The sequence below is a fragment of the Suricata suricatta genome, chromosome X (assembly GCF_006229205.1).
Source record: "Suricata suricatta isolate VVHF042 chromosome X, meerkat_22Aug2017_6uvM2_HiC, whole genome shotgun sequence".
Classification (NCBI taxonomy): Eukaryota; Metazoa; Chordata; class Mammalia; order Carnivora; family Herpestidae; genus Suricata; species Suricata suricatta.
In genome coordinates, this window is record NC_043717.1 from 81,627,621 (window position 1) to 81,646,683 (window position 19,063).

Consider the following 19,063-nt stretch of genomic DNA (forward strand, 5'->3'; position numbering starts at 1 on the left):
TGCTCTCAAGTCCCCCGTCCTATCACAGCTGTCCCTCCTCTCACAGATGACCTCACCACCTACTTCACTGCGAAGACTGTGGCCATGGAGGTGCCCTCGCTCCCCTTCCTCCTGCAAGCTGCCGGACCCGCGGTGTGCTTCTCTGTACTCCACCACCGCCCTTCTGTCTCCAAGAAAGCCGTGTCTCTCTTCCGCGGGCCAAGGCTGTGTCCTCTACCCGGACACTCGATCCCACCGCCTCGCCGCTCCTGAGAGAAACTGTTCCACCAGCCATGTTCCGTGGCTCCTTTCCCAAGGCCTATAAACACATTTGGGGCTCCTCTGACTTTGACCCAAGTGACCATTCTATTCCTCTGCTTCCTTTCACGGACACCTGTCACGAGTCAAACTTCTCGAACACGTAGCCCCTGTTCGCTGACCCCTTCCCCAGCGTTACTTCACTCCTCAACCCTTGGCGACCTAGCTTCCACCCCACACTCTATTATACTTTATTGAAACTGCTATCTTGAAAGTCAGCAATGACCTAATAGTTGGCAGATTCTAAGGCTTTTTCTTGGCATTCACCCCGCTTGACCTGGCTGCCGCTTTTCCGGTGCTGACCACTCTGTCCCTCTTAAAGCTATCTCCCTTGCTTCCATGAAATCACGACTGTGGTTTTGTCTCCTGTGTTGACTTTTTCCTTTATCTATCCCTTAAATGTAACCATTTCCCATAGGTCCCATCCTTCACCCTTGTCTTATCTACTCTCTCTCTTTCGAGCAACTTCCTAATTCCACGGGTTCAATGACCTTCTCTGTGTGAGCGGCTACCTAACCTCTATCATGCATCCATGCAATTGCCGATCAATTTACCGAAGGTACGCCACATAAGTAGAGTGACTATATAATTTATCTAATAATTCATTTAAAATTGATCAAACATTTTTAATTTAACTTAATTTTTAACCTAATATTCAAATATTTATCTAATAATTTATTCTACCTGGGACATCTTGAGTGGAGAGGGGGTGCTGCTAATACTTACGTCAGAGCAGCAGGCATAAAATCCATAGTGTCCCAGGCAAACTGAGACAGACAGTAACCCTAAGAATGACGTACTCTGCCAAGTTTATGAAACTACAAAAGCAAATCATACACGCATGCTGCCCTCAAAGAGCATTAAGTCTAGTAGTGTGATAAGACATGAATGTAAAGAAACCAAATACCACTAGAAAGTGATAAACACCCTGAGAGAAGGAAGCTCAGATAAAATTTACTGGGATTTCAGGGTCAGAGAAGATTTCTTTCCATTTGTCTGAAGAATCAGGACAAGCTCTGTGGAAATGGCCTTTGAGCAGCCCTTGGACATACGGGGGAGAAAGGAGCAGAAGCAAGGCCCCACTCACAGTTCCTCAGTTTGTGCGAGGCAAAGAGACCGCCGCACCTACCGGGGGCACTGTTCACACCGTTGACATCTTGGTTATTTGAACATTCCTCTGTTTTAATAACTAGTTTGTCCCTTTGGAGACGAGTACCTTGTATACTTGTCACAATTTTCTAGCAGACATCAAGAAAATGCCATTTTCCCACAATCAGTACAACAGTGTTGAGGAAGAGCCACCTCTTTCTACTTTGCACCAAGATTCCATGAGCTAGAGACGAACCCGAGTCAAAGAACTGTGCAGCCTAATTAAGGCAGAGAGAATATATCAGTCTGGCCAGGACACAATAAAAAAAACATTTGGAAAAGTAGATTCAGGCCAGATTGCAGAGGGCCTTGAGTGTCAACATAAGAAAATCAGACTCGGGGCACCTGGGAGGCTCAGTCCGTTGAGCGTCCGACTTCGGCTCAGGTCATGATCTCACAGTTCATGGGTTCGAGCCCCCCATCAGGCTCTGTGCTGACAGCTAGCTCAGAGCCTAGAGCCTTCTTCGGATTCTGTGTCTCCCTCTCTCTCTGCCCCTCCCCTAACACTCTGTGTCACTCTCTCTCTCTCAAAAAAATTTTGTTAAAAAGTAAGAAAAGAAAAGAAAAGCAGACTTTAGTCAGTAGGCACAGGTCGAAGTGGTTCCAAGAAGTTACCCTGGGCAAGCGGGGAGGGGAGCCCAGGTGGTTCAGTCAGTTGAGCAACTGACTTTTGATTTTAGCTCCGGTCATGATCACGCAGTTAGTGAGATCGAACACCGCGTCAGGCTCTGCACTGACATTGTGGAGCCTGCTTGGGATTCTCTGTCTGTCTGTCTGTCTGTCTGTCTCTCTCTCTCTCTGCCCCTCCCCCATCATGCTCACTCTCTCTCAAAATAAAATAAACTTTAAAAAATTTTTTAAAAAGAAGAAGTTACCCTCGGAACAACGCATGAATACTTTAGCAAGGCAAGGACTGGTGGTGGGAAGACCAGTTAGCATGGCAATGGCCCTCTTCTACTGCAGGCCAACATTTCCTGAAGTAGCTCAGTGGAACTAGTTCTATTTCTTCTGCGTTTTAATGACACTGCCGGACAGCAGGAGAGCAGACACAGAGAAAATTCCGGTAGAATCAGCCCTACCATCAATCCATACCTATGACTCTTCCACATTTCTCTGAGCGACCTGCCAATCTATACACTTGCATGCCCAGAATCAAGCTCAGCACCTTTTCTCTCAAAAGCATCTCTTCTGTCGGTACCACCACAAAATAAGGGCTGCTTAAGTAAGAAGTTTCAGAGGTAGGAGGCCCGGGGCTAGCATGACAGCATCATGAAATTTTCGAGGATCCAGACTCCTCGGTGTATACCCTGCCATTTTTAGGGCACGAGTCTTCATTGTCCAAGATGAATGCTGGCATACCAGCCATCACATCCTGTTCCAGACAGTGTGCTGGAAAAGGAACTGGAGAAACATGTGATCTCTACCGTTTTCAGGAGACTTCCTGAAAGTATCACATAGCACACCCACTTTTATCTAACTAACCAGGACTTAGTCACATAGACATTTGCAAGGAAAGCTGAGAAATACTGCCTTTTAGTTAAGTGACAATGTATCCCGCTAAAAATTCAGCCCCTCTTACTTAAAACAAGACAAAACAAAGAAAAAGAAAAATGGACAACGGGAGGTAACTGGCAGGGCCTACGAAGAAGGGAAACTCCAGAAGATTGAAAGGGAAAGCCAGGGGACGGAGGAGATGTCATAGAAGACAAGTTTTCTAGCCTCAGTGATTGGAAGAAGAGTTTTTCTCTGCAACTAAGCTCAATCCCAATATGGCCCAGAGGGGATTTATGTATTTTAAAGAGTTTTAAAATAGTCTTCCCATTTGGAGCAACTCAGAACACACTACAGCTCTAGCCTCACTAACAGATTTGATCATAGCTACGCATATAGATTATAACTAGAAAAGAGCCATTTGGAGTCCTGGCTATTATGGACCGTACTAGCCAGAATCACAGTCTACACCGCCAGACCTCCAAACACACTTATAATACAGTCACCATGTTTTATTAGGATTATGCCTTCCAACTGTATTTCCAACAGGTTCAAATATATTACGCCTTCTTGTAATCTTTAACCTAATATATATGATAGGCACAGGAGTTACATAGGAGACAAAAAATGTCATATTCATTTTGTTAACAGGGTCAGCAACGAACTGATGCTGATGGTCATAGGGTCATAGGATTTCTTAGATGGCTTCAACCACCAAGTCGTCTTCTGGGCTTTCTAGCAAGCGGCATCTTTTTTCCCCCAGCCTTCCCTTCTATTTACCCTAAACAGGACTGAGATTAGGCCTAGACCCCGCCTGCCCATACCCAGTATAGATCTACATGGGCCCAGTAGGAAGACTGAAAACAAATTTTTATGTGTTCCCAAAGAGAACTCTCTATTTGCAAAGCCCAAGTGCCCCAATGGATCCAAAAATGCTGCAGGACTGTTCAAGAACCCAGAGCAAGAGGGATGAGAGACATCTTGTTGAGAAACCTTCCCTACTCTGGACCCGATCAGGAGCTATGGGAACAGAGGGAAATACAAAGCAAGAAAGGGACAGGGAGTACAAAACGGGGGGGTGGGGGGAGGGGTGTTTTGTGTTTTATGTTTTGCTTTTTGCTTTCCTTTGCTTTTGGGTAAAAAAGACATGCTGGACCTAAACAATATATTAACAGGGCAGGTCCATATTTACAGTCCTTCAAACCCCATTTAACCTTTCCGAGTCTCATCTGTTAAGCACGCTGGCCAAGATCACATACCAAATCACTGACACAGTCGTCATGAGGCCCCAAGTGCCTTGTTCCCAGTTTCATATTTTAAATAAGCCAAGTGACAAAATAGAGGGAAAAACTGGGTCAGAGAAACAAACTTGGCCTGAAAAAAAAAAATCTGTGTTTCAAAATAAAGCCAATTACACAAAGACGTGCCATTTCTCATCTAAACAGAAAAATAAGCTAGAGCGCTAGAATCTTTCTTTTCCAGTGGGATATACAGAGGCACTTTCCAAGGGTAAGAAGGGCAAAATGATGGACCTACCATCATTGTCAATTCTTTCATCTGATGAGGCTTTGTTTCTTATCAAATGTTAGCAGAGTCAGGGAAACAAACAAGTGAAATAATTGGCTAACACAACACAGCCCTAAAGATTCAAATAAGTAAAAAACAAAACAAAACAAAAACGTTTATGCTGAGCAAAGCATGCTTAACACCAAAGATGGACTTTAAAAATATTAGTTGTTGGTATCTGTCCTCTCGATTGTTTTTGCACCAATTTCTTGTTTCCTTAACTTTAAATTCCTAGATTCATGCTCCAGCTTTGATAGCTGCCTGTAATCCCATAAATCATGGTATCCCATTCACAATAACTTTGTGAAACTTGGCTTTTTGGTCCAATACCAATTCTGCTGCCTCCTTTGTCTCTGTCTGTCTGTCTGTCTCTCTCTCTCTCTCTCTCTCTCTCTCTCTCACACACACACACACACACACACACACACCCTAAGGGGAAACTCAAGCAGTTTAGGCAGGTTTCCAGGACTTTCCATCAGGCACCTGGGGAATATGGAAGAGGCCCAATTCTTCTTACTCCTGGGACTAAAGTTCTGCGAGAAAAAATGCAGTAATGGGACCGAGCAGTTTTACTGAAGGAGAACAAACTAAAGCCGAGGCAAAGCTGCTTACCTCGGCTTCTCCCCGCGCGGTGGCTCGCCCCAAACTGAGGGATTTTCTCCTAAAACCATAGCTGTTCGGAGGCACCAGACACAACTGGCCTGGAAAGGGGAGGAGAGGACGGGACAGAAGGATATTCTCAGGTCCTCCTTTAACCAAAGCGAGTCCTCACCGGCCAGCGATCTCCTCTGGAGCACCGCGCAGCAGGCCAGAGCACGGGGAATGCAGGCACGCCGCCAGGAAAGCTATCCCCTCGTGTTCACCTGTTGGCAGAGGCCTCGAGTTCCAGAAGAAAAGTGGGGCCTGCCACTCCCCAGCTCTGACCCATGCCAACAACTCCGGGCCGGGAACCTGAGTGCTTGCCTCCCCCCCCACAACTCAGGAGCATGGAGCTTGTCTTCCGCCTCCAGCCCACCCCAGAGCCTGTCAGGCCCGCAGCTGACCCTCGGAAGGCGTGGCCTTATTCACCTTGAAGGGCCGGGCTCCTGCCTCCTTAAGCACTTAGTCAGGATTACCCACCCCCACCATCCTTGCTGTTCTCAAATCTACTGATGTTTGCTCACAACACCCAGAGCTGGACTCTTGGCTAGCCCAATGTCAACACGCATATGTAGCCCCTTCAGCGTTAGTGACACTTTCTGCTCACCTCTGAGACCAGATGTGTGGATGACCTCATCTAGTTTTTGACTTTTCTCGTTTGTTGGTTCTTCCAAAATTGAAATTAGGTTCTTTCATTTCAATTATAAAATATACTCACTGTTAAAGACAATTTTTTTAATTTATTTTTGAGAGACAGAGAGAGGCAGTGCAAGCAGAGGAGGGTCAGACAGAGAGGGAGACACAGAATCTGAAGCAGGCTCCAGGCTCTGAGCTGTCAGCACAGAGCTCGATGCAGGGCTCGAACTCATGAGCGGTGAGATCATGACCTGAGCCGAAGCCGGACACTTAACCGACTGAGCCACCCAGGCTCCCCAAGACAATTTTTGAAAAAGATCAGCCAACAGAGAATGTATAAGAGGAAACAAATCATCCATGATCCAACCACCCAGACGATGCCCTCTTCTGACTTAGCTTAGAATTTCCTGATCAAGCCCCAAGGAACCCCACCCATCAAGTTGAACCCGCCACCCCCTCCCCGCCCCCAAAGGTAGATTTGGTCCATTAGACACAAAATGAAAGGATCCAGAACTCTGGTCCTGAACAGAGAATATTTAGAAAGCTCTCTCTCATTGTGTGCTGGTCACAAGATACATAGGCGAGGCCAAGCGGAGACCAACATTTAAGGTTCAAAGTCATGTTGCACACCTGGGATGGACACCTGCAAAATGTAAGCAAATGACTTCAGGCAACTGACCTGGATTACCTCACTCCTCCCAAGAACAAGCACATTCAGCATCAATTGAGACCCTTTTATTTTTTTTTCTGAGAGAGAGAGACAGAGAGAGAGAGAAAGAGCACAAGTGAGTGAGACAGAGAAAGTGGGGAGAAGAGACAGAGTGAGAGAGAGAGAGTCCCAATGTAGGACTCAAACTCACCAACAGTGAGATCATGACCTGAGCTGAAGTCAGGCGCTTAACAACTGAGCCACCCAGAGACCCAATTTGAGACCCTTTAACAGTCTTTGGGAGATTGAGATGTATGTACACACACTCATATACACAAACACAAACTCATATTATACAATTCAGTTTAGATTGCACGATTTTTTAAAGAATTTCTCATGTTTCTGATTTGAATGAATCTAAAATCTTCAAATAGATGTTTTGATTTTTCCAGAAGCAAGTATTTGTCTATCACAAAATATTTCAGGTTCAAACTTTTACAACTTTATTCTTTTAAATAACATGACTACGTTTAGTGTAACAAGACCATAATCAACTTAAGTGGCTATCATTATCATCCCTCCCTGTTCTCAAGTCTAAAAGTTGAATTTGTCATCTCTTTTGATTCCAGAGTAAGGGAAGAGCTCCACCTTATGGTAATGTTTTGAAGTACACCAAAGAAAATGCTACGACGCTCTCTGAACCCAATTTTCTGTCCTCTCTCTCACTCCACCTATAAAATTTTTAGAATTCTCCTAGAAAGTCAGAGGGGAAAGGAATAAAAAAGTGCAGACTACATCTTCCAACAAACAGTAAATCCTCTTCCACAATATGCTCGAAGTGCCAAAATGGCCAAGATTGAGTTAAGGTTAAACAAAACGTTTCACTTGACTATTGGACTGGGTACTAGGTAAGAAGCTACATCTAAATCAATATAACAATGAAGCCTTTTTTACTTGATACCAAATAATAATGATACTTAATTATAATGATACTTAATCATTATTGAGTACTTATTGTGTATCAGGCTATGTGCCATATATATATAAACTCATTTAATAATCACACAACCCTATAAGGTAAGCGCTATTATTAACTCTATTTTATAGATGAAGAAACTAAAGGCTAGAGAAGTTACATAAATTAGTCAAGGCCGTAGAGTTATTAAGTGCTATTAAGAGCCAAGAAGTTGAAGTTCACTAGCCTGGACTCTAAACCACACTGCCCCTCTCAATAGCTCAAATTTGGCATGCTCTCTCTCAAAATAAACAACTTGAAGCCATGGTCTTGTTCACATTCTTTGCCAAAATTGGCAAAGGTGGGACGAGACCCTACCTTTTCTTTTCTTCCCACAGTCATCACAGAATTTAGAGTTCCTCCTATGTTCTTTCTCTACTCTGCCAAGGATTCTGTTTGTGTGATCTGGAGTATGAAGTATTGTTGCAGACTGCTAGAGACTGAATGTTTGTGTCCCTCCCAAATTCATATGTTGGAGCCTAATCCACTTCTTGACGGTATTAGGAGGTGTGGCCTTTGCAAGGTGCATAGGGTGGAGCCCTCATGAATGGGATTAGTGCCCCTATAAAATGCTCGAGATCGCCCTAGCCCTACACCTCCATATGAGGACACAGCCGGAAGTTGGCTTCTACGAACTAGGAAGTGGGCTCTGACCAGACACTGAATTTGCTTGCACCTTGATCTTAGACTTTAAACTCCGAGATATGTTTATTGATGTTTATTGATTGAGTCACCCAGTCTTTGGTATTTCTATAATAGCAATCCAAAGACACTGAGAGGCTAGCTTTTGTGTCCCTTCACCATTTGTCCTGTACTTTTTCCTACTCCCCATCTCAGACTCCTCAAACATCATTCATTTTAAACCATGTTAAAATGGGGGATGGGCACTGAGGAGGGCACTTGTGATGAGCACTGGGTATTATATATATAAGTGATGAATCACTAAATTCTACTCATGAAACCAATATTGCATTGCATGTCAATGAGCTAAACTCTAAATAAAAAATTAAAAAATAAGAAACTTACATAAACAAACTAATAAAACCATGTTGAAAATTACACATATCTGGGGCGCTTGACTGGCTTAGTTGGTAGAGTGTGCAACTCAGTCTCAGGGTCTTGAGTTCAAGCCCCACGATGTGCATGGAGCCTACTTAAAAAACGGGGGAGAGCCCTTGGGTGACTCAGTGTCCAGTGTGTTAAGTGTCCAACTTTGGCTCAGGTCATGATCTCGCAGTCCATGGGTTCAAGCCCCACATTGGGCTCTGTGCTGACAGCTCAGAGCCTGAAGCTGCTTCAGATTTTATGTCTCCCTCTCTCTCTGCCCCTCCCCTGCTCATGCTCTGTCTCTCTCTCTCTCCCAAAAAATAGCATTTTTTAAAAATAAAAAATAAATAAAAGAAATAAAATTACACATTTCTAAAACTCCACCAGTGTTAATTCAATTTGAATCAGAATTTTTCCTAAAGCATTTCTCTTTCTTTCTTCCTTTCTTTTCTTTTTCTTTCTTTCCTTCTTTCTTTTTCTTTCTCTTTCTTTCTTTCTTTCTTTCTTTCTTTCTTTCTTTCTTTCTTTCTTTCTTTCCTTTCTTTAATTTTAGAGAGTGTTAGAGTTCACAAGAGGGAGAGAAGGGCTGAGGAACAGAGAGAGAATCTTAAGCAGACTCCATGATCACTGAAAAGCCCAATATGGGGCTCAATCCCACAACCCTGCAATCATGACCTAAGCCAAAATCAATAGTTGGACACTCAACCAACTAAGCCACCCAGACACCCCTAAAGCATTTATTTCTAAGGAAAAATTGGTCTTCTGTGCTTTTTTTTTTTAATTTGGTAAAATCTATAAGCTTGGTGTTTGTTTTTTATTTGAGTAAGCACTAGTTTTTTGTTTTAAAATAAACTCCTTATTTGGTTTTTCTGTTTTTTTTGTTTTATTTTTCTTTAATATTTATTTATTGTTGAGACACAGAGAGAGACAGAGCATGAGCAGGAGAGGGACAGAGAGAGACACATAGAATCCAAAAGCAGGCTCCAGGTTCCAGGCTGTCAGCAGAGAGCCCGATGTAGGGCTCAAACTCATGAACCGTGAGATCATGACCTGAACTGAAGTCAGACGCATAACCAATTGAGCCACTCAGGCACCCCTGAAATACACTGCTTATTTTGGACTAATTTTGGGGTGCCTGGGTGGCTCAGTGGGTTAAGCGTCCAACTTCGGCTCAGGTCATGATCTCACGCTTGGGTTCAAGCCCACGACGGGCTCTGTGCTGACAGCTAGCTCAGACCTTGGGGCTTGTCTTTGGATTCTGTGTCTTCCTCTCTCTGTCTCTGACCCTCCCCTGTTCACACTGTCTTTCTCTCTCTCTCAAAAAATAAAAATAAAACACTAAAAAAATTTATTTTGGACTAATTTTAGATTTACAGAAAAAAGTTGCAAAGATAATGGGGAGTTCCTGTATGCCCCTCACCCAGTTTCCACTAATGTTACCATCTTACGTTAGTGTGATCCAGTGCGATGGCATGTTACTATTAATTAAACCACAGATTTTCTATGGATTTTATCAGTGTTTCCATGGATTTTATCAGTTTTTCCATTAATATTCTATTTGCTGCTCCAAGATCCAACCCTAAATACCAATGCATTTTGTACGATGCCATTTTCACATCTATCAAAAATGACTAATTCCTTAATCTCATCAAATGTCTGATCATTACCCCTATTTCCCTGGCTGGCAGATACGACTTTCAAGTTTTGGAATCTATAACCGTTCTGTCTCCTTCTTTTTGTTTTCTTGCCACTTATTGATGGAGGGAACCAGAGCCATTGACCTAGAGACCATTCCACACTTAGGGTTGCGCTGACTGCATCCTTCATGGTGTTGGTTTAGCATGCTCTTCTGTCCTTCATATTTCCTGTGAATGGGTACCTAGATTTGGCACAGAAGTTGGTGAAAAATTTCTCTAAAGATCCAGATAATAAATATTCAAAGCTTCACAGTTCATATGGTTTCAAGCCTGCCCCTGTGGTGCAAAAGCAGCCATTGATGGGACACTTGGGGGGCTCAGTCCATTAAGCATCTGACTTCGGCTTAGGTCATGGTCTCATGGTTGGTAAGTTCAAGCCCCTCATCAGGCTCTCTGCTGTCAGCCCAGACCCCACTTCAGATCTTCTGTCTCCCTCTCTCTCTGCCCCTCCTTCTTTTTCTCTCTCTCTCAAAAATAAAAAATAAAAATAAAAACATTAAAGAAGCAGCCATTGACAATATGTAAACAAATGGGTGTGGTTGGGTCTCAATGAGACCTTATTTACAAAATCAGGTAAAGGGCTTGATTTAGCTTGGAGACCATAGTTTGATGATCCCTGATCTAGAGGATCAATCAGATTTGGTGTTAGTTAGTTTGGTTTTTGCAAGAATAACTCTTTGACAGTGCTGGGTACTTCCTGTGGCTTCATCAGGTGGCACATCACACCTGGTTGTCTCTTTCAGTGATGTTCAATTTGTAGGGGTTCTGATATTACCAGATCGATCCATCCATCATGAAGGTCTCCATCAATGGATTATATTTCAACCTTTCTCTCTCTTCTCTGGTCGGGAGCACTCGTGCATGCCTTCAGCAACCACACATGAGATCCTCTCTCCAGCATTTGTTACTGTCCCTTTGCATCTCTGCTTTCAAAGAGCACATAAAATAGTAGCCCTAAAGGTTCTTAGAGGGCCACAAGCTGTACCACTCGGTAAAGAAAAAGTTTCCAGGGGACACCTGGCTGCCTCAGTCAGTGGAGCATGCAACTGTTGATCTTGGCATGGTGAGTTCAAGCCCCACATTGGGTATAGAGATTACTTACAAGTAAAATCTTGAAAGAAAAAAAGAAAAAGATTCCAGAAGAGTTCTTGAGGAGGCACAGATTCTGGATTCCTCTAGATCAGAGGTTGTGCAGACTACAGGTTTCACTTTCCAAAAAAAAAAAAAAAAGGGAATTCCACACCTGCCACACATTCAGGTGTGGCAACAACTGACCGGGGCTAAGAGAGCCTCCCCCCTTTAGATGAGGCCTGTGTATTAGGCATTCATTAGGGGATGGTGGGGACTGTGGCAACCCGCAAGGCACATGGCCTGTCATTTACCACATGAGAGACATGCTTTCCTTGAGTGCCTGTGAGCTTCTCTGGAAACTTCAAAATTAGCTGCTAATGTTTCAGTATTCTTTTTTTAATTTGAGAGTGAGTGAGAGAGAGGGCAAAGGGAAAGAGAGAGAAACTTTCTGACATGGGGCTCCATACCACAACCTGGGGATTGTGACCCAAGTGGAAATCAAGAGGTGGACGCTCAACCGACTGAGCCACCCAGGTGCCCCTGTTTCTGTATTTAATACATTTACGTCTCCCACCCCGCTCCAAGTTGTCACATTCCCTTCCCCACTTACATCTCCCACACCTGCAACATTCATTGGTTTCTTGTACGTCTTTCCAGACCTACTTCATTACAAACTAAGTACGCGGCAAGCACTAGTTTTCATGGAAAATACGAAATGGTATTTTCCAGTACTTTCAATGTTATTACCAAGGTCACATTCCATTAAGAGAAAACCCATTTCCTATTCATTCATCCACCAAAAATTTATTGAGCTTTTAATGACTCCTAGGCTCTGGTGATACAACAACAAAAAAGCCAAATATGGTCCCTGGCCTGATGAAATTTATGGCTCTTAATATTATTCAATATAGAAAAGAAAGGAGAAGATGACTCTGACCCAGGGATGCCTTCCAGATATATTTTTCAAATAGCGAACTACCTTCAAATAAGTGTCACCAGCATGGACGTTCTCTAGCTAAGTGACAAAAAAAGTAAATTTATAATCTTTGGAACTCCATCGACGGAGTGTTAAACCCATGAATATTTCAATATGGGAAAAATAGGATCATATACTATATTCAAAATTTACCAGTGACATTTTTCTTAGACTGCCAAAACAAGGAAATCAGAGATGTCTAGGGCTGCTCTGGAAGCGACCCCACTGTGGGCATCTTGCCTTTGGAATAAACTAGCAGCGATCTGGAAGTAGCTCAGCCTGACCCAAATGAGAAGCCTGGGTAAATTCCTTCCTGACTTTTTTATGCCTGTGATCCCTGGCCACCACCCAAATTGCAAATTCTGGCTGGGCGTCAACAATCCAACAATTTTCTCAATGCCGTTCCACTCTTCCTCCTTCCTTTATCCGTTTCTTGCTACTCTTCTCTCTCCCATTTCCACTGCACGGTCTGGCCCTCTTATTCTGTGATAAACAAAGTCTACTCCCATGCCTTCCACTTCTTCCCTGAATACTCACTCCACGTCCCGTTGCTAATTGAAAGCAGGCTCTCTATTCTACGACACCATGTCCCATAGAGTCACCTTGACACAATTCTTTTTTGTAGCCTTTGTACACTGGGCTGGAGTGATGGCTAGGCAGAGCTGTGTTACCATTCTCTTTACTCCCCCTACCTGTCCTCACATGCGCTGCATTTCCTAAACGAGGGGTTGGCAAATGTTTAAGTACCCGATAGTATTTTAGGTGTTGTGGAACATACTAGTTCTGTTGCCACTACCTGGCTCTACTATTGTAGCTTGAAAGCAGCCATAGACAATATGCAAACAAATGGGCATGGCTGCATTCCAATAAAACTTTATTTACAAAAATGGGCAGCAAGACCAGATTTGACCCAAGGGACATTTGCTGACCTGTAGTCTAAACTATTAATCTTTCCAGCCACTGCAAAACAAAACAAATCCCTTCTTACTTGAAAATCATAGTAACTAAGGGTGTCTGGGTGGCTCAGCCAGTTGAGTCCAACTTTTGATTTCAGCTCAGGTCATGCTCTCACAGTTTGGGGGATAAGCCCCGCAGAGGGCTCTGCGCTGACAGCACAGAGTCTGCTTGAGATTCTCTTTCTCTGTCTCTCAAAATAAATAAATACTTAAAAAAAGAAAATCATACTATCTACCCCATCTTACCTCTTCCTTGTTTCTGTCATGTACTCAATTCTTAGTTCAGCCATGTTTACTAAGGATGCTGGCATCTAGTCCACAGGCCACCTCTAGGCCCGACATCATCCCGATGATTTCTACATCCACAAGGATGATCAGTATAACACCATGGCCTCACAGCGCCTTGGCATCCTCGATTCCAGTGACTTTCACCTCCATTCCATTTCAACAACCTACTCCTTTGGGAAACATTATACCTTTGATACTTTCAAAGCAATATCCCAGGCTGACCGCAACTCCTATCCTACAGATGGTCCAACTCCTTGCTCCCCAATAAATCTGCTCTTTGACCGGAGACAGCTTCCTTACCTTCCCAGTTAGTGGGCCTCCAACTGGCCTCACTTTTCCCCTCCCCAGTCTGGACACACCATGGTCAATCACTATTCTTTCTTGTTGCATCCTCAGTCTCTTTGTTCTCCCCTCTTTCCGCTATTCTTTGACTGTCAACACGATGCCCTGCTCCTGAGTCAATTTAATCATCAGATTTCTCTGATCCTGTCGCCAAATGGCTGAACACAGCTGGAGAATACTATACCACTGTATAAATCTGAGCCACATAAAATCGTGATTTTAAATCTTATCTGGGCCCTCACTTCCTCTAGTCTATCTCTTTCAATGGTTCCTGCTTAACTCCCCTATCACATGTACCTCAGGCAAGACAACGTAGTCCTATAAAGAGATTGCAGGCTAGAAAACCAGAGTTGGGTCTGGTATACTAGACGTATGGCCTGAGCAGGTGCTCTAACTTCATTTCACATCAGTTTTTTTCATGAGTAAAACAGAAATAATTCCTACTTTAAATGTTAAATAAGATTACGTATGTAAAACAACAACACCACCAGCAAGTGCTCAATAAAGAGCTATTAATAGAAGCTCACATTCAGTAGATGACTATACCTACTTCACTAAGCCATTAAGTGTTTCTTAGCTGGAGTTCTCCAGAAACTAGATCAATGGTTGATGTGCTATTTGGTTGAACCATATGAAAGTGCTGAGGTGCAACTGAATTGACATACAGAAACCATCTGGTTCAACCTAACCCATTATTAGAGAGTGCGATCCCCGAAAAGCAACAGGGAGGGAAAGGGGAAAATCAAGGAATGAGACAGTCGATATGAAGGTGCCCTGGTATCACGCTTGAGTTCACAAGGCCATTTTTTGGGAGATCATAAATACAAGACTTGCATCTGTGACCGGTCGACATGGAGGATGGAAAGAGAATTTAACAGCTAGCTCTCATCTTTTATTAACCAAAGCTTTGCACCACTGGGTTGGGTTAACTCCTTTCCACTGCGCATGGAGTCTCAACAGCCACAGGAAGGCCCAAGGGCATGTGGTGAAAAGCTGTCGCATTGCACTGGTGTAAGCCCTCAGAGCCCACTCAGAGAAGGGGCTGGTGCACGAGCTATAGCCAAAGGCCACTGAGACAAATAGGCCAAGAGGATCAGCCAAGATGTGGCTGATAGAACACATGGATTCCCTCAATTTCTTTTTACTCTGCACTTTCCTATAAATGCAATTCACTCTTTCTTTCTCCTCCTCCACCCTCCCCATCCCCACCTGCGCTCTCAGTCTTGATCCCTCCAACCTCCAGGACCTTCTATCTTCATCTTCTCCCACTGTCCTGATCCCTTCCCCTCTACCGTTGTACCCGCTTAGGACTTTCCTGAAAATATCCTTCCTTTCCTTCACATAGGCTTCTAGATACTTCCTCTTTTCTTTCTTTCTCAGCAACATATCTTAAATGAATAATCCAGAGTTACTATCTCTACTTTCTCACCTCAGAACCACATGAATGGATCTCATCAACGCACCAAAAACACCTCTCCTGAGGTCACCAATGACCTCCATTTGACCATATCCAATAGACACAAAGCGAGATACACCCAGCTGCTTGATCGGCAGTTCAAACAGGCACCTCACACTCAATGTATTAAAACCTGAACTCATTATATTCCCAACCACCTGCGCCCTAATTTTGCCCATGAAACCTGTCTGCAGACAATGCCTGCTCTCCTCATTACACTTCACATTGTATTCAGTGATTAATGTGTAAGCGCCTACTGTATGCCATCCAGTGTTCTAGATGCCTGCTCTCATCTCTCTGGCTCACCATACCCCAGCACCTGCTATTTATTCCTGGACTCTTCCATTCGAGTTGCCCTTTAAATTCCTCTACCAGGGAAGGATTTGCGTAGTGGGAACAAGAATTTTTCACACAAAAAATTCTTGGACTCCTCCTGGCACCATTAAGGTCAGCTGAAGTATCTGGGCCAGAGTAGGGCTATAGTCCAAAGGAGAATGCCCTCCACACGGCCCAGCTCTGACCTGCTCGGTGTGGCTCTTTTAACATGCTATACTTATTCATACCAGTAGGTACTAGGAACTCCATAAAATGTGTAGCCAATAACTTCTACCACACTTAGTTCAAAGATTAAATTCTGAATTTCCCAGCCTAACACACACCATCCACTCCATTCTCTCTCTTAAGGCTTTCAGCCACGGGCGTTAGTCTTTGTCCATATTATGTCCTGGAACTGGAAACAGATCGTTGAATCCCAGGTCATGGTTTTGGTGCTTCGATGTTCAAACTCTATTACTGGTTCCAGCAGTGCTCTCACCTAGCTATCCAGGCTCACACTCCAAAACAAGGACGTGAAATGGGTGGTTAGGCAAGATTATGAAGGGCCGTGAACATCAGATTGTGAGCCATGGACTTAAACCACTAGGAAGTTCTGGTATGCCTGGGTGGCTCAGTCAGTTAAGTGTTCGACTTCAGCTCGGGTCATGATCTTACGGTTTGTGGGTTCGAGGCCCGTGTCGGGCTCTGTGCTGAACACTTGCTCAGAACCTGGAGCCTGTCTTCAGATTCTGCGTCTCCTTCTCTCTCTGTCACTCCCTGCTCACATTCTGTCTCATTCTATCTCCCAAAAATAAATAAATATAAAAATTTTTTTAAAAATAAACTAGTAGGAAGTAGGCAGTCTGTGAAGCTTTTAAGCAAGAAAGCCGTAGATGAAAACAAAAGCCATGCTTTAAAATCTGGCAGAGTTGGGGGCGCCTGGGTGGCTCAGTCGGTTGAACATCCGGCTTCAGCTTAGGTCATGATCTCACGGTTTGTGGGTTCGAGCCCCGCGTCAGGCTCTGTGCTGACAGCTGGCTCAGAGCCTGGAGCCTGTCTTCAGATTCTGTGTCTCCCTCTCTCTCTGACTCTCCCCTGCTCATGCTGTCTCTCTCTCTCTCTCTCTCTCTCTCTCTCTCTCTCTCTCTCTCAAAAATAAATAAAACATTTTAAAAATCTGGCAGAGTCAAAGAAATAGTGAGGATTGACTGGCAAGGGAGACTAGATGCTAGGACATGGATTAGAAATCTATTTCAGGGGCGCCTGGGTGGCTCAGTTGGTTAGGCATCCGACTTCGGCCTAGGTCATGATCTCGCCATTCCCGAGTTCGAGCCCTGCGTTGGGCTCTGTGCTGACAGCTCAGAGCCTGAAGCCTGTTTGAATTGCTGTGTCTCCATCTCTCTCTCTGCCCCTCCACCACTCGCTCTCTGTCTCTCTCACTCTCTCTCTCAAAAATAAGTAAACACTAAAAAACCTTTTTAAAAAAAAGAAAAAGAAAAGGCTATGTCAGGGGAGACTGGCTGGCTCAGTCGGTTAACTGTCTGACTTCGGCTCAGGTCATGATCTCACCATTCCCGAGTTCGAGCCGGGTATTGGGCTCTGTGCTGACAACTCGGAGCCTGGAGCTGCTTTGGATTCTGTGTCTCCATCTCTCTCTGCCCCTCCCCTGCTCATGCTCTGTCTCTGTCTCTCTTGCAAAAATAAACAAACATTGAAAACAAAAATTAAAAAAGAATGGAAGAAAGCTATTTCAGGAATCCAGAAATGAGGTAATGAGCCCAACCAAGACAGCCACACCTGCCGCGTCTCATCACTCCTAATCCCTGGTCCAACAGAATCTAAATGAGGACGCTCAGCCCGCAGTAGACGACAGATGGCTATACTTGGAAGAAGTTCAGAACATCATAATGACCAATAATGACTGACATCACTACAGGTCACTCGCGATGTTTTAAATTTTTAAAAAGAGGTCCTTCGCCAGTTCAACATAAATATCTAAAGTGTCCCCTTCACTTCGAGTGCTAAAATTTCAGGCTATTTACTAGGGCATTGCCAATAACAGGAAGAATGTCTCCGAAATTGTCCGTGTCTTGCTTTGCAAATTGTCCTTCGTTAGGCTCACATTTTATAACTGAATTACAAGATTTTCAAGAAATTTCTCTAAAGGCTCACACAGCTTTCATGGTTATAGCCCTGAAATAGGAGTATTAGTTATACCTGTAGATCTGACAAAAACAATATGAAAAGATTTATAATCACATTTGGCCCATCCACTGCAGCTTTATTTACTCATATATGGAAAGACATTTTACTTATTTGTTCCTATATATAACTGACTTTTCATTTGAATCCTACCATCAATGATCCATGGCTACTGTAATCAAAATATAAAATGTGGAGATGGAAAAAATGGTAGACAAACTTATAGCCAAGGATTATAAGCTTGTATTCTTTTTAAACGTTTTTTTAACATTTATTCATTTTTGAGAGACAGAGCAGGGGAGGGGAAGAGAGAGAGGGAGACACAGAATCGAAAGCAGGCTCCAGGCTCTGAGCTGTCAGCACAGAGCCCAATGCGGGGCTTGAACCCACGAACTTGTGAGATCGTGACCTGAGCCAAAGTCGAACACTTAACTGACTGAGCCACCCAGGCTTCCCTATAAGCTTTTATTTTAATAGTTACTAGGGAACCAGTTTGATAAACTAATACGACTAAGAAGATAATTAGAATTAAGAACAAAATATCCATAATTTACTAAAACAAAATATCTTGTACTTTTGAGACAGAATTTAACAACGGTGTTGGAACATATATTTTTACCTCAGCTGTAATATATACTATGCATAGTTTCTAAAAGTCTCAAAGACATTTTACATTATTCACAATAAATTAGTATGAGATTCAGTTTAATAATACCATCTAGCTATGGATAGAAAGAATTTCAATGTCAAGAAATAAGAGAAATAACATATTTTTCTTTGATCGTTATACTGCAAAACAGGGCAATGCTAGGCCCAATCCAACAAGATGGGGTCACAATCGAATGCCATTTAAAGAGTTATGGAGCACCTGGGGGGCTCAGTCAGTTTAGTGTCCGACTGCGGCTCAGGTCATGATCTCGCAGTTTGTGAGTTCGAGCCCCGCATTGAGCAGGCTCTGCGCTGACAGCTCAGAGTCTGGACCCTACTTCAGATTCTGTGTCTCCCTCTCTCTCTGACTCTTGCACCCGGTGCAAGGATGACATGCATATTCGTGAAGCATTCCGTATCTATTAAATAAAACAAAACAAAATAAAAAGTTATGAAAATGGAGTATTTTTACTGTTTAAGTCTTGGATGATCAAAATATCATTTGAATTACTAGAAAAATCAAGAGTAAATCAAAATCCAAAGCAAGATCTATAATTTTTTAAAGTTCATTTATTTATTTATTTCGAGAGAAAGCGAAAGAGAGAGCACAGTGAGGAAGGGGC